Consider the following 21372-nt stretch of genomic DNA (forward strand, 5'->3'; position numbering starts at 1 on the left):
TTACATATTCCTGTAAGCTCAACAAATAGGCTTCTGAATTGTTTCCTTAGCGATGGTTACTAAGCACTTTGGAAGATAGTAGAATTTCCTTCTATCTTAATATAATATGGACTGTACTTTTCTCCCCCAAAGATCTCATTATTTTACAAGGTAAAATTACTTAATTCAAATTTCCTTCAAAGTGAGGCACAAGGTATAGTTTATAAATCTGCTACTGAAAGAATCTGTATACATGACCCAGTTTCTTAAATAAATTAAAATATATATAGCTACAGAAATGAATTTCAAAAATTAATTCTTTAGTGATTCCTATAATCACAACATGTATGTAATGATATTGTTTGGTGCTTTCAACAGGAAAAGATTTTTCATAAGATTAAGTAGAAAATTCAGCTTGATTCACCTAGAATTTGTAATTGAAGCTCTTCACTAGTAATCCATCACACTTCCAATTTTTAATTGCTCTTTGATTGATTTTTCAGCCTGCCACACACATTATGCACAATTTTGTCACATAGGGAGTAAAATTTAATTTGGACTTGTGTATGAGTGTATTTACTGTCTACCACTTCAGAGTTGCCCCTAATTTATACGTTTATTATTCATACCTCAGTGTTACACTTCTGTTATATGCTCAGCAAAAAATAACTTGAGGCAAATAACTGAAGTAAGAAAATTTACTCTGTTGCTAAGTAAAAATGATTTGGTCCTGAAGTAGGTGAATAACTCAGAGGAAGGCAGGAGCAGGGAGGAAAATGATTCTGCCAAGAGACCATCCCCAGCAGACTGAGTTCTTTATTAGCCTTGCTGAAAATCACTCCCGTTGGTTTAGCAGTTCAAGATTGAACAACCAGCATCGCTTATTTCTAGACTGTTGCCAGATTACACTGAGTTTTCACGGGTTTTTGTTGTTTTGTTTTGCTATTAGGTTTATCGTTATTGTCCTGCACACTACATTCCTACTGGGGTAGAATGATTTGAGTCCTTTGTACTGTTTTGTTTCTGCCAAAGAAAGTCTCACAGATAATAGTATAAATGCAGGGGGATTGGTTGCTTTAATATTTAATATTGGTTTAAAAAGGATGCTTATAAAGTTTATATAACTGTCCAATAAAATGTTAATTCCAAAATTCTCATCTTCCTAGATCTTTGTAAGGTTGGCTGAGCTCCTGGGTGTTCTGTTGATCTGTTTTTCTGTCACTCTCCAAACACCTCACGAGTACTTTCAGTTCACCTTTCCTGCCTCATCCCACTTGCTTCATGACTTACTGCAGTCTGGCTCCCCAACCACCACAGCTCTGAAACTTGCTTTCTCCAATAATCCATTGGTTTTTTGTTTGACATCACATCTCCGCAAAATTCTCTTCTGGGTCCTGTGATCCCACTCTGTCCTTGTTTTCCTGCTGCTTCTCTGACCAGTCTTCACATGCCTTCATTAGATACTTTTCTTTTCTTTGCACATGTAAATGTAGTAATTTTACGAGATACTATCACATATTTTCTCTCTGCAATCTGGCTCCAGATAGTCTCATTGTCACCCAGAGATTCAAATTCTATATGCATGTAGATGAATCTCAACCTTTCTTTTACTGACACCTAGATTCCAGATCCTTATTTCCAGTTTTACATTCCATCCAAAGAACTTGAATTCCATGGGCAAGATATCCATAATTAAATTCATTTTCTCTACCTTCTTCCTCCTTTCTCACTCTCTCTGATTAATGACATCATCACTTTTCAAAAATGAGTAGTAAATATTAATAGTGTTCACCAATATTTCTGGTTCTCTTGTCCTTCTGGGAACAAAGGGGATGCCATTTCTACATTCCCTTTAGGACAGGCATGGCCATGTGACATCGCGGGAAAAAAAATCCTTTGTTGCTTTGAGTCACTGAAACTTGGGGATGGTTTACCTTTAAAATATAACACTCATTCTAACTACTATAGAATTTCTTTTTTTATTATTATTATTTTTTTATTTCTTAATTTTTTATTGGAGTTCAATTTGCCAACATATAGCATAACACCCAGTGCTCATCCCGCCAAGTGTCCCCCTCAGTGCCCATCACTCAGTCACCTCAACCCCCTGCCCACCTCCCTTTCCACTACCCCTTGTTCATTTCCCAGAGTTAGGTGTCTCTCATGTTTTGTCACTCTCACTAATATTTTCACTCATTTTCTCTCCTTTCCCCTTTATTCCCTTTCACTAATTTTTATATTCCCCAAATGAATGAACCATATAATGTTCATCCTTCTCCGATTGACTTATTTCACTCACCATAATACCCTCCAGTTCCATCCATGTCGAAGCAAATGGTGGGTATTTATCATTTCTAAAGGCTGAGGAATAGTCCATTGTATACATAGACCACAGCTTCTTTAACCATCATCTGTCGATGGACACCAAGGCTCCTTCCACAGTTTGGCTATTGTGGACATTGTTGCTATAAACATAGGGGTGCAGGTGTTCCGGCATTTCATTGCATTTGTATCTTTGGGGTAACAATGAGACTGAAGAAAGAAATTAAGGAGTCAATCCCATTTACAATCGCACACTCAAAAGCATAAGATACCTAGGAATAGACCTAACCAAAGAGGTAAAGGATCTATACCCTAAAAACTACAGAATACTTTTGAAAGAAATTGAGGAAGACACAAAGGGATGGAAAATATTCCATGCTCATGGATTGGAAGAATTAATACTGTGAAAATGTCAATTCTACCCAGGGCAATTTACACATTTAATGCAATCCCTATCAAAATACCATGGACTTTCTTCAGAGAGTTGGAACAAATCAACTTAAGATTTGTGTGGAATCAGAAAAGACCCTGAACAGCCAGGGGAATATTAAAAAAACAAAAACAAAAACAAAAACAAAACAAAACAACAACAACAACAACAACAAAAAACCAAGCCAGGGGCATCACAATGCCGGATTTCAGGTTGTACTACAAAGCTGTGGTCATCCAGACAGTGTGGTACTGGCACAAAAACAGACACATAGATCAATGGAACAGAGTAGAGAACCCAGAAATGGCCCCTCAACTCTATGGTCAACTCATCTTCGACAAGGCAGGAAAAACTATCCACTGGAAAAAAGACAGCCTCTTCAATAAATGGTGCTGGAAAAATTGGACAGCCACGTGCAGAAGAATAAAACTAGACCATTCTCTTACACCAGACACAAAGATGAACTCAAAATGGATGAAAGATCTACATGTGAGACAAGAATCCATCAGAACCCTAGAGGAGAACACAGACAACACCCTTTTTGAACTTGGCCACAGCAACTTCTTGCAAGATACATCCATGAAGGCAAGGGAAACAAAAGCAAAAATGAATTATTGGGACTTCATCAAGATAAAAAGCTTCTGCACAGCAAAAGAAACAGTCAACAAAACTAAAAGACAACCTACGATAGAATTTCTCAAGTAGGAAATCTGATGTCATTGAATGAGTCAGGAATAAGCTTAGGTATATATAATATAAAAAAGTTAAAATGTGAATGACAAAAAGATACTTTCACCTTTACTTCTGTCTTAGGTAAAAGGCAGCCAGAAGTAAGTATTCCCAGGCTGCTCCAGCATCACCAGTGATTCACTTCCACTTTCCCACTTTTTAAGGCAAGCAAGAGCAGCACATGTAGCACATGACTTCCGCTTCATAGTACAGGAAGGATCAGTGGTGTTGTCACATGTCCCATCCATATCTCAGCACCTAGAAGGAAAAAAATGCTAGAGGGAAACATTTCTCTTTTAATGAGAATTTCTAGAAGTTGCATTTATGCCTCTCAGGCCTGTATTTAATCCCATGGCCATAACCAAGCTATACCAAGCTATGGAGATTTGAAAGTATCATCATTTAGCTGATGTGTCCAGCTAACATTCTGGGCACTGTATAAGACAAAGAGAATAAATATTGAAAGGTAACTAGCAATTTCCACCACAGCTATGTCTGACTTCAACATTCACCTCATCCTTTGCATCATCAAAATTTATTAATTTCATTTCCTAAATGTCTCTGAATTTTGACTCTTCCTTTCACTCTAATGATATTCTGAAAATAGTTTTCATGAATACTACTGCAATCAGTTGATAACTGATTTTCCTGCCTTCTTTTCCTCCTTTCCTTTGAGTATTGGAAGTTCTCAGTGCTCAATGCTTCATGCAGCTATAAGAGTTACTAGTCTATATAATCAATATTCTATATAATCTTTTACTCTCTTATTGTTCATTCTTCAACAATTCCTCATTAGTCATAAAATGTAGTTTAAATTTCTTACCATGAGATTCAAGACCTTCCACTGTAAATTTGATCATAATATTCCATTCATACCATCCATTTCCCATCATGGAATCAATGCACATTCACATCTATTGCTACTTTATGGCATCGCTCTTCTTAAGAGTAGGTGGGGCCCTGACTTACCTCTACTGAACCACTGTTCTTATCTTTCAAGCACCAGTTGAAAGAACTTTCCTCTAGGAAGACTTTCCACATCTTCCAATGCATTTGCATTGTTCTTTCTCCCTTCTTCTACTATAATATTACTTATATCTCTTTTAAGCATTTCGACTTACATTCATGTATGTATGTATTTTCCCCATTGAATCATAAGATCTTTGAATGTGAGGAAATCATTGTTGAATGAGTGTATATATGAGAGTCTGTGCAACAGGGACAATGTTGTATCCTTTCACTAATTTTTATATTCCCCAAATGAATGAACCATATAATGTTCATCCTTCTCCGATTGACTTATTTCACTCACCATAATACCCTCCAGTTCCATCCATGTCGAACTCAGATCTTTACAATATCTCCTTTGCTTAGGCTATTAGGAATAAATATTAAGACATCAATACAAACAATGTTCCTCTCAGTTCTTCTGTGGCATTAACTACAGTTAAGTAAGACAACATCAGCTCTAAATCAGATTCCCAACTTCTTCTAGGACTTGTCACCATTTATCTTAAATATCCTTCATGACCTAATCAAGAGTCCTAATCAGAGTAAATGAAATAATATTGTCATATTAACTGCTTTATTTAGAATACAAAGAAGTCTGATTGCTGTCTAATCAGCCAAATTAGCACCTAATAAAATGTATTTCCCTAAAGGAGCCTTGAAAGTATTGATTTATAATTGTCTGATCTCTACAGTAAACCAACCAGTGGGTTCTTAGAAAACCTAAGCTTAGATGGTCTACTATATTTTTCCTTTATTTCTTTTAAATTTTATTCACTTATTTGGGAAAGAGGATGAACCAGAGAGAGGCGCAGAGGAGAAGGGAGAAACAGATTCCCTGCTGAGCAGGGAGCCTGACATGGGGCTCTATCCCAGAACCTATGAGTTCAGGACCTGAGCTGAAGGCAGACCTTAATTGACTGAGCCACCCAGGCACCCCTACCCTTTTCAAAATAAGCACAGTAGTATTGGAAATAGCAATACTATCTGTCATAGACTTGCTTGGGCATTATGAGCCAAATGTACTGTATGTGTGTAAGTGTATATTATTCTCAAAGCAAAATTATTTGACTTTTAATAGAATAAGATTTATGAACCAGTAAGATCTTTCAAAATGAGCCTGGATCATTTTTATTTAAAATAAAAAAGATCTCAGATGCCTAGGTCACTCAGCAGTTGAACACCTGCCTTCAGCCCAGGGTGTGATCCTGAAGACCCCAGATCTAGTCCCACATCGGGCTCCCGGCATGGAGCCTGCTTCTCCCTCTGCCTGTGTCTCTGCCTGTGTGTGTGTGTGTGTGTGTGTGTGTGTGTGTGTCTCATGAATAAATAAATAAAATCTTTTAAAAAATAAAAATAAAAATGATCTCAATAGGATAGAGGGATCTTTACAATATCTCCTTTGCTTAGGCTATTAGGAATTATACCCACTCCAGGCTCTAGAGGTGGGTCTTGTTTGGCCATAATTAATTTATTGAGGTCAGGGCCTGTTACAACATAGTCAACAAGCTAAGGAGGAATTCCCAAAAGAATCCCTGGAAGATGGAGTAGAAACCTAATTAATTTGTACCTGTAGTCTACTAACACTCTGGAGTTTTCAGCATAAGTACCAGCAGGTTCTTTCTATCTCTTAAGTCAGTTTGAACTTGCTTCCAAACGATTGAATTATCCAGATCAGAGGCCCAGGCTAACAGAGGCCTACTTTGCCTCTGCAAATGCACCATTGTGCTACTTTTCAAGCCTGTAAATGGAAAAATCAGATGTTTTTAAAATATAATCTGAGTGATGCTTCTTAAAAAGTATATTTCACCAATGAGAAAAAACATTACTTAAATCTTGGCTTCTGGAAACATTTAAGGGTGACCTTTGTTGGACATCTTGTCTACATTCTAGAAGAGAGGCAGTGATTGTGAATAAAGTAGCTTGAAGTGGTTCACAGAAGCTACCCTCTTGGCTTACTTCATCTTTACTTATCCAGTTTTCTTTCACAGCTAGTGTTTTCATATTGGTATCACAAACTATATGTTCCAGAAACACTGAAGTATGAGCTTATTTTCCGGCAATAATTTGTTAAAGGCTGAAGAACTGGCATTTACTAAAAGAAAAAAAATAGTAAGTCATTAACTTTGTTATTTACCCTTCTGAGAACATTGCTTCTGTATAATACATTAAGAATATGTTTCAAAAAATAGCTTATAAATGAAAGGTCAACATACTGAAGCAAATCATCTAATTACTTCATGTCACAGAATAAGAAACATTTTAATTTCCATATTTTATCCCTGGATTTGAATCATTCCAAGACTCTCAAGAATAATGCAAAGTTCATTTGACCAAAGAAAAGGGCAATAAAAGAAATGAATCAAACATTTTAAAGTTCTATTAATAAGTTATATCCTTTGCTGAAAGAATACAGTCCAATTTAATTTTACATTTAAATATTTAGTTACCTCTGAAAAATATTTAAGACAGATAATTTCTCTAGTTAATAACACAGTGATGTGTACTTAATGGTTTCTGAGAGTAAATCTTAAGCCTTCTCACCACACATACACATGCAAGCTAACTGTGTGAGGTGATGGTTAATTATTGTGATCTTAGAAATCATTCTATATATATGTATGTATACATACATGTGTGTATATATGCATGCATATAATCATCCTGTTGTATACTACAAATGAACAATATTTGTCAACTATTCCTGAATAAATTTGGAAACAAGGAATTTTTATGCATCTTCTTTGTCTAGTTCTTGATTTCTCCTTATCATTAATTTATTTGCTCTGTGTACATGTACATGGATGTTTTAATTATTAATCACTGTATTTGTTGCTAGGGTTGCTATTAAAAAATATCACATTGACTATCATAAAAAAAACGAACAGAAATTTATTTTTTCCTACTTCCAGAGGCTGGAAGTTCAAAATTAAGGTGCCAGCAGGATTAGATTCCTCTGAGGCCTCTCTTGTTGCCTTCCAGATGGCCACTCTCTTGCCACTTTTTATATATTTGTTCCTCTGTATGTGGGCATTCCTGGTGCCTCTTCCTCTCCTTATAAGTACACCAGTTACACTGGATTAGAGCCCAGCTCTAACAGTCTCATTTTAACTTAATCACCTCTTTAAAGATCTTATCTCCAAATACATCTACATTCTGAGGTGCTGGGGTTTGGGGCTTCACATGAATTTTAAAGAGACATAATACAGCCCATAATAGTCACTTTGTTTTCTTTCTGGATATAAAATATGTAAGTAATAAATATTTTCATAATGTCCTATCTTGATTGTTATAGTAGTGCAGGAGCCTTATTCCAATTTCCCTTCCTGCCAGGGAGAAAGCATCTGATTTAGAAAGGGCATTTAATTAACATTTGTCAAATAAGTGAATGACTAGATCTAACACATAGACCTACTTTGTAAATTAATATGTATATGTTCTACAGACTTCTCAAATGCACCCCCAACAAATCTGATCAGATCCCCTTCTCACAAATCCTTCCCTGCTCCATGCACTGCTGCAGCCAGAATCCTTCATTTCTCCCTCTCTTTTTTTCTTTCTTCTAGTTAGTCATCAACTTTTGCAGATGCTACCTCATTAAAAGGTCTTCAACCCATGCATTCCTCTTTATTTGTGTCACAAAGTTTATATCTCATATTATTGCAACACACTTGTACCAACACACTTGAACCATAAAACTTCACTCTCCACACTGATAGTCTTCATACCTGGTCTTCTGCTAAAATTCTTCAATTGTTTCCACTGTTCTTAACATGATTCTTGAGCTCCTTCTTTTAGGGCCCTAAATGAACTCATTGCTTCTTATCTTTTTCATGTCTCACCACTCTCCATTTCATAGCCCATTGCCCCATGATATTGAATGACATCTAAGCTCTCAAGCTGACCATGAACTTTGTCTCTTTTAACCATTATCTTATATTCCTTCCTCTTTTTTTCCCTCAATGTTCAGTTTCCTTTAATAATCCCCATCTTCTTTTAAGAAGGTGCAGGCAGCTAGGTGATGGAAAAAGATGTTCACTTGAAGATCTTGCCATGATTGAATGCTGTGCCCACATGCTGAAAGGTGGAAGGCCCCCTTCCCAGAAAAAGTACTCCTGAACAAACATCTGGGTCTCCTCACAGCTAGGATCCAGCTTCTGCCACATATATGACTTGAAGTCCGCCTGCCAATATGGATTCAGCAGAAAGGCAGGCTCCTGGCCTTAGACCCAGACTCAAGAAACGGGGCTGCTATTGTTGGTTTCAAAGAGAATGACACCTGGAAAAGACATTCTTCCTCAGTTTGTCCAACCCCTGGAACATTCTGATGATGAAGTTGCAGCTCATGAAGGTCTGGGTGAGCTCTTCAGGAAAGCAGTAGTCAGAATACCTCAGAGACCAGTTATCCTTATCAAAGTGCTCTGAAACAAGTGGCAGCACCACAGACAGGGTGTCCTCATTGGAGTATTTGTGTTTAAATTCATCCAACACAAAGGTACTCTTAGGGAAGTGAGCAAAGGGATCCTTGGCCTTTGGCTCAGCAGCCAGCACCTGCTCACATTCATCCATCTCCTCCTCAGAAGCAGGGGCAGCAGCCCTTTTTTCCCACTTTCCACTCAGCATGGGGCTTCCGCTTCTCTTCTCAAGAAACTTTGTCTTTCCATGGGGTGTCCTTTTCAGGCTGGCTCTCTGAAAACTTTTTAGCATCAACCTGGGCCATCTTCTTATGGAGTTTCACCTCCCCCCAAATAGCCCCAAAATGGGGCTAGTTAATGTAAGTGAGGAACCAGTGGTCAGTGTTGGAGAAGGGCTGGTGGAAAGAAGGCTCCAGGATTTGTTTATTGAGCCATGACAGACAATTGTGATATCAGCCAGCATCACACATTTGCCCACCATGAAAGTCCTCATCTTTAAGTAAGCATCCAAGGCCCCAGAATTGGCCTCATCTCCTTTGCATTTTCTGTGGCCTACTTGTTGTGGTGCACAATGCCAAAAGTGGCGAGCACCCAGGTACTCGCTTGGAGCACTAGGTCACTATCCGCAAACCTCACCCACTGTACCACCTGAGCTGCTGGCTCTGTGGTACTTACCTGTAGCTTCTCTTTGCTCACACAGTAGGCAATGGCACTTCCCTCGAACACAGAGAAACCATCGTCACCTTCAAATTCTGGAATCTTGCTGGAAGGAAATTTATGAAGAAATTCAGGGGTGTAGGGCAGCCTGGGTGGCTCAGTGGCTTAGCACCTCCTTCAGCCCAGGGCCTGATCCTGGAGTCCCGGGATCGAGTCCCACGTCGGTCTCCCTGCATAGAGCCTGCTTCTCCCTCTGCCTGTGTCTCTGCCTCTCTCTCTCTCATTCTCTCTGTGTGTGTGTGTGTGTGTGTGTGTGTCTCTCATGAATAAATAAATAAAATCTTAAAAAAAAAAAAAAGAAATTCAGGGGTATAGTTGGTTTGGCCAAAGTGGAAGTGGGGTAGTGCAGAGAGTACTTGGAACCCTGCTGTTCTGAGCAGCAATGAGAGGCTTGAAGGCCCTCCAGTTTTCAGGATATGTGTATAGGGTCCTGGCTAGCATCGTGATTCCACAAAGAAAAAGCTGTTCCTTTCATAACCTGGAACATTCTTCCCATTTATCTCTTACCTTTATTTGCAACTGTCAGAGTCCCATTTGAACCTTTGGACTCAGTTAAAGGATCACCTCCTGTTTAGAGTTTCTGTTGAACACAGAATCTGAGAGCTGCTTCTGTTTTTCTCTTACCAGAAGCTGGTTAAAAGGAAAACTTGGAGACTTTATAACTATTACAAACATAAGATAAAGTGGCTGGGTTCAAAATTAGTCATATTAGGAATAACTAGGCTTCATATGTGTAAATCAAAACCTGCTACAAGTTCTAATGAAAGGAGACAACATTTACAGTAACAATTGTGTAAAATATCTAGGGTAAAGGACCTTTAAAAAAAAAAAAAACCTCTCCAAAGGAAACAAAAACTAGTGAGAAATACAAATGAAGACTTAAACAAATGGAAATAGTACTATTCATGACTAAGTGAACTCAAAGATTTCACTTACCCCTAAGTTAATCTACAAATTTTATATTTATTTATTCAATAAAAATACCAGTATTATATTTTTATTTGATAAGCAGTTTCAAAATGTCAAACAGAAAATAAACCAGTAAAAATAGCCACAAAACTGTGGGGGAGGGAGAAATGAGTAATACCTTATTTCTAATACCATAAGAAATACCATATGAATCATAGATTTGAATGTAAATTTGAAGCTTCCAACATTTTTGTTATTGGCAAAGGCAATAAACCGTGGATTTCTCTTCCCCATGGTAAGGGTATCTACCTCACCATTGATGGAGAGACAAGACACTGGCAGCCAAACAGAGCAGTGGATGAATTGGTCTCTTGTTGATATGGTTAGAAGTCTTTATACATAAAGATAATATAGCATGAAAAAAAAAGTGGTAAAAGGAAACATGAGACACTTTATACAATACTTGTATGACAATATCTTTTAAAGTATGACAAACTCCTGGAATCAGTAAAGAAAATATTGATAAACCAAAATTTCCTATATATAGAATTCACTACAGTTAATGTCCAATATAGAAAAAAATAGTTCACCCAAACTGAGCGATTTGAGGAGTGCTGAATGAAAGGACAAAGCTAAGTGTAGGATTATCAGGAAAACCCTAGAGTTACTGCATTGTCTAAAAACTGGTACTAGCAGGATACATAATCTCTTTTAAGCCTAAAGAGTAAGAGAAGAGCAGTTACTGGACTCAGATAAATTTTTGTTAAGAGAGTTGGCTCACAGAACATAATGCTACAGGAATACACTCTTCAGGGATAGAGGGAGGAAACAAGGGTTAGAAATATTATGCATTTATTCTCCTTCCTTCCTCCTCTTCTCTGCCAGTACTCCTAATTTGTGGAATTTAGGTCAGCCCATAGTGTTCATTCTCTTGAGGCAGAAAAGCTAAAAAATATAGTAACCAAAATTAAGAATAAATAGGCTTATTAGACTGGACACAGCAAAGATCACTGTGAGCTAGTATGTAAATCACTGTAAAATGCTAGATTGAAACACAGAGAGAAAAGGGATAAAAAGCAGGAAAGAGTGAGAGATATACTGTATATTGTTAAAATTTCTAAGAGAGAAAGAGGCTAGAGAGTATATGACAAAAGCAATATTTGAAGACACACTGTCCAAGGATTTTCAAAAATTAATGAATGAATAAATGATGCTGGAGAAACTGGATATCCTCATGCAAAAGGATGAAGTTGGACCTCTACTTTATATCATATGTAAAAAAATAACTCAAAATGAATCAAAAATCTAAATATAAGACTTAAAACTGTGAAACTCTTAGAAATAAACATGGGCAAAAAGCTTTATGACATTAGATTTGGCAGTGATTTCCTGGATGTGACACAAAAAGCACAAGAAAAACAGATAAATTGAACTACATCAAAATTAAAAACTTTTACATATCAGAAGACAGCATCGATAGAATTAGAAGCAACCCCCCAAAAAGGAATAATATTTGCAAATCATACATCTGATAAAGGGTTAATAATCAGAATAAATAACTCCTACAACTCAACAAAAACAAGAAAACATAAACAACTCAACTTAAAAATGGGCAAGTCTTGAATAGACATTTCTCTAAAGAAGATATACAAAAGGGTAATAATCACATGAAATGACACTCAACACAGCTAATCATTAGAGAATGCAAATTAAGACCACAATGAAATGCCACTTCACACCCATCAGGATGGCTATTTATCAAAAACACAGAAAATAACAAGTGTTGGCAAGGATGTGGAGAAGTTGGAACCCCTGTTACTGGGAATGTAAAATGGCTCAGCGGCTATGGAAAATGTTGTGGCAGTTCCTCAAAAAACTAAAAATAGAGTTACCGTATGATCCAGCAATTCTACTTCCAAAATAATTTAAAACACAGTCTTAAACAGATATTTGTATATCCACATTCATAGCAACACTATTCACAATAACTAAAAGCGGGAAGCAACCCAAGTGTCTATTGACAGATGAATGGATAAATAAAATGTGGTATATACACACAATGAATATTATTCAGCCTTAAAAACAAGGAAATTCTGACACATGCTACAACATGAATAAACATTAAATACATTATCCTAAGTGAAATAAGCCAGTCACAAAAGGACAAATACTGTATAATTCCATTAAATGAGATACCTAGAATAGTCAAATTCATAGATCTAGAAAACAGAATTGTGGCTGTCAGGGGCTCTGAGAAAGAGGATGTGGGTAATTATTGTTTAATGGATATGGAGTTTCAGTTTGAAGTGATGAAAAAGTTTTGGAGATGGATGGTAGTGATGGTTGTACAACAGTTTGAATGTACTTAAATGCCTCTAAACTATATATTTAAAGTGGTTAAAATGGTAAATATTCATTGTTGAAAAATACAGTTTTTATAAAGAAATTCTACACAAACTGGCCTGCTGATCCAATGCAATCTCAATCAAAATTGTATGTAGGGATGCTCAGGCTAGGAGAAGTGCAAACAACTAAGCTAGGTGGTGAGATGGGGCTTAGTGCATCTGAAGGGCCACAAAAATTGAATCTTGTATTTTGAGAAAAATAAAAATTAAGTTTTGCAATCTCCACTTCTTAGCATAATGTGTAACATGTAGTAGGAGCTCCATAACACTTTTTTAAATAATTAGAAAGATTTTTAATAAATATATTTTGCTCTTCTTAATCAAAAGGGATGTCATGTTTCTGTGTCTTATGATACAATTTTCTTTCTTGTTCCAATTATTTTCGTCTCCCAGGAAGTAGATTGCCTACAAACAAACACAAACACATACACACACAACCCAATAGAAAAATGGAGAAAGATTATGAACTGACAATTCACAAAAGAAAGAGAGAATAAGCAATGATCATATCAACCTCAAACATAAAATTAAATGGTTTGAATTAAAATGTTCTTTATTTTTACTGCCTTATGCAGCTGCACTAAAATAATAGTAAATGGGTATCAATGGAAAAGGAAACCACAGTCAATGAATGATATCCATAAATATTTGTAAGATATATTATTGAAGTGGACAAATTAGGGTTTTTTGACATAAAGGAGTAAAAAGAATTTAAGCTTCAATTCCAGCACAGAGGATGCCTATAACAGAGAACACTAATTCGGCAAGTAAAACCTATAAAAGGCTCAGGATGGAAGCATCATTTATTTCCAGAGGAGATGAAAGATGGGATGAAAAGTACAGTGGCCAATTTAAAGTGAGCATAAAATGGAGTTAGAACCAAAGTCTCCTCTGCTTCCCTGCCAATTCCCTGTGGGGAAACCAGAAGCCTTTTTCTGGGATAAACTGAACTATAGAAACTCTAGATTCAGAGAAACTAGTCAATTGAAAGTGGGGATGAGATATTGCAGAAAAAAAGAAAAAAGATATTAAGTGAAATTTTACCCCTTATATAGTGAAGCACTTTCCCTACCCAAGTCTTATTTCCCAGCTCCTTTGAACAAAATGTGTAAAGCCTGGCATTTATCAGCACATCATAAGTCATAAACTGAATGGTTCTTTCCAAGAGAAATTGAAGAGCCCAAAGATAAGCTCAACAAATACTGGTATGTGTGTCTTCCGGCAAAATGCGAAGCTCTGTGCTGTCATCCTGAAGTGAAGCTCACTAAAATGGCAAGCCTCACCAACGCATACAGAGGTTTCAGTGAACTTTTCAGAGCCTAATACTTAGACTTTAAAAGGTATTCAAAGATCACCAAATGTTTGAAAAAGAATAAACTTTAGAATAGCCTTGTCAATGTCTATAAAAACTCTGCTGGGATTTTTATTGAAATTTAGTTGAATTCATCAGTGAGTGAAACTGAGGAAATTTGACATCTTAATATTTATTGAGTCTTCGAATCCATGGACATTGTATATCTTTCAATTTATTTATTACTACTTTTGTCAATCTTTCATTGTTTTCACCTTATATATTACTTTCTTCCCTTCAGATTTATACCTCCATATTAAATTTGTTGATGTAATAATAAACAGTACTGTTCTTGGAATTGCATATTACAATTGGTTACCTATAATTTACAGAAATATAATTAATTTTCTTTTGGTGTTGATTTTGTATACTATGACCTGGATAAGCTGATTAACTAGCTTTAGGAGCATTTTTATATATTCTTTTTTTTTTTTTTATTCATTCGTGAGAGACAGGGAGAGAGAGAGGCAGAGAGAGAAGCAGGCTCCATGCAGGAAGCCCGATGCAGGACTCAATCCCGGGACTCCAGGATCACACCCTGGGCTGAAGTCAGGTGCTAAACCGCTGAGCCACCCAGGGATCCCCCTTTTTTTTTTTTAATTTTTATTATATATTCTTTGAAATTTCCTAAGCAGACAATTATGTTTTCTTCAAAAAGAATTATTTCTTCTTTCTGATCTGTATGCTTTTAATTTCTTTTTTTCTTGCCTTACGGCATTGGATAGATTTTATAGTACAATATTAGATTGGAGTCATGAAAAATGACATTCATGCCTTGCTACAGATCTTGGGGAGAAAGCATTCAGTCTTCACTAATAAGTATGATGTTACGTGTAGGCTTTTATAGATGTCCTTTAGTAGAATAAGTTACCTTTGGGACGTCTGGGTGGCTCAATGATTGAGCATCTTGCCTTTGGCTCAGGTAATGATCCCAGGGTCCTGAGATCAAGTTCTTGCATCAGGCTCCCTGCAGGGAACCTGCTTTTCCCTCTGCTTATGTCTCTGCCTCTCTCTGTTTGTTTCTCATGAATAAATGAATAAAATCTTTAAAAAAAGAGAATACATTACCTTCTATTCTTAGTTTGCTGAAAGTTTGTATCATAAATGGATATTTAATTTTATTGAATTGTTTTCTACATATATTAAAATTAATTTTTTTCTACCTGGTCTGTTAATATCTTGCATTATATTAATTGATTTTGTAATAAATGAGCTTTTTTTTTCTGGGATAAACCCAAACTGGTCATAATATATTATCCTTTATATACATTGTTGGATTTGATTTGCAAAGATCTTTTTTTTTTTTTTTTTTTTTTTTGAGGATTTTTGTGTCTATGTCCATGAGGGCATGTAGTTTTCTTTTCTCACAACACTTTTCTTCGTGGTTTTGATATTAGGATAATGCTGTTCTCAGAAACTGAGTTAGAAAATATTCCCTCCTTTGATATTTCCTAGAAGAGACTTTTTTATTATTTATTCCTTAAACATTTGGTAGTATTCATAAATGAAATTATCTGAGCCTGTTGTTTGTGTGTGTGTAAAAGATTTTTAGCTATACATTCAATTTATTTAAAAGGTATAGAATTATTTAGGGTATTTGTTTCTTCTTGAGTAATGTTTGGTAGTTTGTCTTTCAAGAAATTGGCTCATTTTATTTGTAGTATCAATTTGATTTATAATACAACTTTATGGGCATAGAATTGTTTTATCTCCTTATTGAATTTGTTATGTATTGCTGGGTAACAAATTACACTAAAATTTAGAGACAGAGGCTTCAACCATTAAACATTTGTTTCTTCACAGTTTCTGTGGGTCAGAAACTATGAATCAAAGAAAGAGCCTGGCTCATGATCTCTTATGAGGTTGCAGGTAAGCCATTGACCAGGGCAATGATTTCATCTGAACTTGATCTAAGAGGGGGAATCCACTTTACTCAGATTGTTGTTAGCCTACATCAGTCTCCTGTTATATGGTCCTCCATAAAGTTGTCTCACATCATGGTATCTGGAGTTCCCCAGGACAAGGATTATAGGAAAAAAGAAGTGAGAGGACCCAAGGTGAAAATCAAAGTACTTTTATAACCTAATCTTGGAAGAGATATCCCACTGTATCTAGAATAATCTCTCCATTATAAACAAGTCAGTAAGGCCAGTTAATAGTCAAAGGGAGAGTATTACACAAGAGCATGAATACCAAGTGGTGATCGTTGGAAGTCATTGGGGGGCTGCATTATAGACTTATCCTTGTAAAATCTGTGGGAACTATAGTGATATATCTTCGTCTATGATATTGGTAATTCGTGTCTTCTCTCTTACTTTTTTTGACATTCTAACTAGAGATTTATCAATATTATTGAAAGAAACTTTGGTTTCATTGATTGTCTCTACTGTTTTTCTATTTTCAATTTCATTGACATCATCTTATATTTATTATTGCCTTCTCTTTATTTGCTGTTTTTACTGGTTTATTTTGCTGGAAGTTTGGATATTTTTTTTGAAGCTTGGATATTGATTTTAGAATTTCCTCATTTCTAACATGAGCTTTTAACCATGTAATTTTTCCTCTAAGAACTCGTATCAGGTACATAGTTTGGATATGATGTAGTTTTAATTTTCATTTGGTTCAAAATATGTTTTTGTTTCCCTTGACACTCTTCTTTGATGCATAAATTCTATAAATAATGTTATTTAAGGGTGCCTGGCTGGCTCAATCAAGCATCTGCCTTTGGCTCAGGTCATGATCCTACCGTCCTGGGATCAAGCCTCAAATTTGGCTCCCTACTCTGCAGGGAAGCTGCTTCTCCCTCTCCCTCTGCCACTCCTCCTGCTTGTTATCTCTCTCTCTCTCTCTCTCTCTCTCTGTCAAATAAAGAAATAAAATATTTTTTATAAGAATGATGTTTAATTTCCCAATACTGGGGGATTTTTCAGATATCTATTATTGATTTCTAGTTTAATTTTGTTACGGTCCAAAAACATACTCTGTAGGATTTTTTTTTTTAATTGTTCAGGTATCTTTTTTGACATAGAACATTCTCTGTCTTGGTGAATATTCCATTTATGTTGAAAATAAAGTATATGCTATTTTTCTTGATAGACTGCTCTCTGCTAGATGTAGTTGGCTTATGATGTTCAGATCATCTCTATCCTTATTGACCTTTTACTTTGTTCAATAAAGCGTCGTGAAGTATTCAGCTATAATTGTGGATTCATCTATTTCTCCTTTCAGTTTCTTCAGTATACGTCCTATGTATTTTGAAGCTCTATTGTTAGATATAGGCACATTTAGAGTCGTTCTCTTGAGAACTGTACCCCTAGGCATTAAGTACTGACCCTCTTCATTTCTAGTACTTTTCATTCTAAAATCTACTTTGTCTGATATCAATATGCTCCAGCTTTCTATTGGCTAGTGCTTGCATCATTCATGTACTTTCAACCTATATATTTTATATTAAAAATGGTTTCACACAGACCTCTTATGATTTGGTATGCTTTTAAAATCCAGTTTGGCAACCTCTATTTCAATCGATGTGTTTAGACCATTCCCATTTAGGTCATTATTGATATGGTCGCAATAAAATCTACATTGCTGACTGCTTTTTGCTTATTCTATCTATTCTTTGTTTATTTTTCTTCTCTGCCTTCTCTTACAATAACCAAGAATTTAAAAATTTTCATTGTCTTTATTATTTATGTCTTTAAAGATATTTTATGGTTCCCCTAATATTTACAATATGCACCTATATTAGTGTCCTACTGATGCTGTATCATATTACCACAAACTTAGTAGTCTAATACAATGCAAATTTGTTATCTTCCAGTCCTGCGTGTCAGAAGTCCAAGATCAGCCTTTGTGGATCAAAGTCAAGATGTTGGCAAGGCAGTTCCCGCTGGAGGCACTGAAGAGGAAAGCTGTTCCCTTGCCCTTTTCAGGCTGTGGAAGCAATCTGCATTCCTTGTTCCATGCTCCCACCTATTTCATTCTTTGTACTCCTCATTTCATTGTACAGATTCAGTTTTTCTCCGATATATTAGTTGTGCCTAAACAACTAAACATTTCTTGTAGAGGAAATATGCTGACAATGAATTTCTTAGGTTTTTTGTTTGAGAATTTTTTATATTTTTTAATTTTGAAATTTATGTTCAGTGGGTATAGAATTCTGCTTTGACAGGTTTTTTTTGTTTGTTTTCTCTAAGAACTTTAGAAGCTTCCTTCCTAGCTTACATGATTTCTGAAGAGAAGTTTGCCATAAATATTTTCTTTGTTCTTCTGTGAATAACATTAATTTTTTTTTCTCTGGCTGCCTTCCAGATCTGCTCTTTGTCTATTGTTTTTAACAGTTTGAATATGACATGTCTTAAGGAGGGGGTGGGTATATGGTGGGATTAATTCTGTTTGATCTCTGAATTTCTGAATCTGTGACTTGGAGTTTGCCATTAATCTTGGAAAATTCTGCTCATTACTTCTTCAACGATTTCTTCTATGCATTTTCTTTCTTATCTCCTGGGATTCCAATTATGCTTATGTTAAAATGTTAACTATTGTCCCGTATCTCTTAATATCTCATTTCTATTTCTCTTTTTCTCTTTGTGTGTGTGTGTGTGTGTATGCGTATGTTCCATTTTGTATCATTTCTATTGTCCTATCTTCAAGTTTACTTATTCCTTTACTATGCCACATCTACTGATGAGTCTTTTAAAAAAATTCTTTATTACAGTGTTTTTCATTTCTAGCATTTATATTTGATTTATTTTTTTAAGATTTATTATTCATTTGAAAATCAGGTGCCTTGGTGGCTCAGTTGGTTAAGTGGCTACCTTGGGTATAGGTCATGATCCCAGTGTTCTGGGATCACACTCTGCATCAAGCTCCCTGCTCAGCATGGACTCTGTTCCTTCCTCTGCTCTCCTCGTTGCTTGTGTTCTCTCTCTCAAATAAATAAATATAATTTTAAAAAATTATCCATTTGAGAGAGAGAAAGCACATGCACGAGTAAGGGGAGGAGCAGAGGGAGAGAATCATCAAGCAGAGTCTCCATGCTGAGTGTGCAGCTCAACACCAGGTCAATCTCACAATCCATGAGATCACAATCTGAGCTGAAACCAAGAGTGAGACACTCAACCAACTGAGCGACCCAGGTGTCCCTCAATTTGGTTCATTTTTATAATTTTTATCTCTGTGCTGAAATTATCTGATCTTGCATGTTTTCTACCTTTTTCATTAGCATCTTTGATATGTAAATCACAATCATTTTAAATTCCCTATCAGATAATTCCAACATCTGTGTCAGATCCAAGCAATCCCAATGATTGCTTTGTCTCTTCTGAATGTGCCTTTTCCTGCCTTCTCATAAGGTCTTATAATTGTTGTGGAAAGCTGGAAGTCAGTGCTACATTCTGTACAGCCAGGTGAGTGAGTACTTACACCTCCCCTCTCTTCTATAGCTACTGTTTCTCTTTATATTTGGGGCCAGTTGTTTGCCATGCATTTAATGGATATGGAAAGAAATTAAAATTAAAGTATGGCTCTTTTTTCTTGAAATGGTGGGATTGTTCCTCCTTCTTGTCCTAGAGAGAACTAGAAAAATTGCTTAATTCTTCAATTATATGTTGATATTTCTTTAATTAAAAATTAGATGAAAAGATCCTTCATGGTAACAGTTTCATGAAATATAACCTAAAACAATCATTTCATACTTATCACATTAGCAGAAATTAAAAGTGTTGCTTATTAGTATGTGAAGTAACTGGAGCTGTTTTCAAATTCACTGCAAATGAGAGTATTATTTGGAAAAATCATTCAGGAAAGCAATTGGCAATATTCATTAAAATCGCTAAAATGCACACTTTTGATCTAGCAATTTTAGTTTTAGATAAATATACTAGAGTATTTCTTTTTAAAAAAATATTTTATTTATTTGAAAAAAGAGAGAGAACACACAGAGGGAGAGGGAGAAGCAGACTCCTTGCTACACAGGAAGCCAGATGCAGGGCTGGATCCCAGGACTCCAAGACCATGACCTGAGCCAAAAGCAGACACTTAAATAACTGAGCCACTCACGTGCCCCTATACTAGAGTATTTCTTGTACTTGTGCACAGAATGCTTGTATTACAATAGCATTTTATAGAATGGAAATCATTAATAATGCACATCAATAAAAAAGAGAAAATGGCTTTTTTCATGCAGTATGAAATAATATACACATTAAAATGAATTAACTAATATACATGCATTAAAACAGATAAATATAAAAATTAAAATTGAGTTAAAGTAGCAAGTTGCAAACGGATATGTATACTATACAATTTTTATGAAATTGAAAAATGTCTAAAACAATTTTCTTTATTCCTACAGTTCTATGCATATGTTTAAAAAGTATGAAGACATATCTAGAGATGAGTTGCAGCAGCCACAGAATGGTGATAATCTCTGGTGGTAAAAAAAGGGAGGAAGGGAGAAACACAGAAGAAGTGATTTAGATGTATATGAGATACTTCCTTTTTTCCAAAAAAGTACAAGCTTGGTACACTTGGGTAGCTCTAACAAAATACCACAATAGAAACATATTTCTCACAGTTCTGAAGGCTAAAAGTCCAAAATCATATCTTCAGCATGGTCATGTTGTGGTAGGAATCCACTTCCTGGTTGATAGCACCTTCTCATTGTACCATTTCATGGTGGAAAGGGTGAGGGATCTCTGTGAGGTGTCAATTGTTAGAACACTAATCCCATTCATGAGAGCTCCTCCTTCATGACCTAAAAACCTCCCAAAGGCCCTACCTTCTAATATCATAATTTTTAGAAGTTAGTATTTCAACATATGAATTTTGGGAAAACACAAACATTCAGATCATAGCATATATATGGCAATATCTGGTAACTATGGGTTATGAGCACACGAGTGTCTGTTGTTATATATTTTTCCACGCATTTAAAATATCTCATAATTAATCATTTTAAGGGGAATCTACTCCTTATTGCTCCCATGTGAGTTGTTCTTGGCTCAATTAAAGATAATTTATTTCAAACTACTTGGACCTATCATAGATAATAGTTGCCGATACCAAACATTTTTCAAACAGTTTAATAAAAATTAAAGGGTAAAT

At 35.8% G+C, this 21372-nt stretch overlaps 1 long non-coding RNA gene and 1 pseudogene across 2 annotated transcripts; one reads left to right on the forward strand and one right to left on the reverse strand.

Annotated features, from left to right (window-relative positions):
- The first annotated feature begins 85 nt into the window (after window positions 1-85).
- On the forward strand, window positions 86-20146 carry LOC144304560 (uncharacterized). Of its 2 annotated transcripts, XR_013371496.1 has the most exons (4): window positions 86-150; window positions 6447-6580; window positions 16069-16134; window positions 18086-20146. It is a non-coding gene; the product is annotated as an uncharacterized LOC144304560 (long non-coding RNA). The 2 variants fall into 2 exon arrangements; XR_013371497.1 differs by lacking the exon at window positions 16069-16134.
- LOC144304810 (elongation factor 1-gamma-like) lies at window positions 8504-10041 on the reverse strand (annotated as a pseudogene).
- Window positions 20147-21372: the final 1226 nt, after the last annotated feature.

The sequence above is a fragment of the Canis aureus genome, chromosome 34, assembly GCF_053574225.1.
Source record: "Canis aureus isolate CA01 chromosome 34, VMU_Caureus_v.1.0, whole genome shotgun sequence".
Classification (NCBI taxonomy): Eukaryota; Metazoa; Chordata; class Mammalia; order Carnivora; family Canidae; genus Canis; species Canis aureus.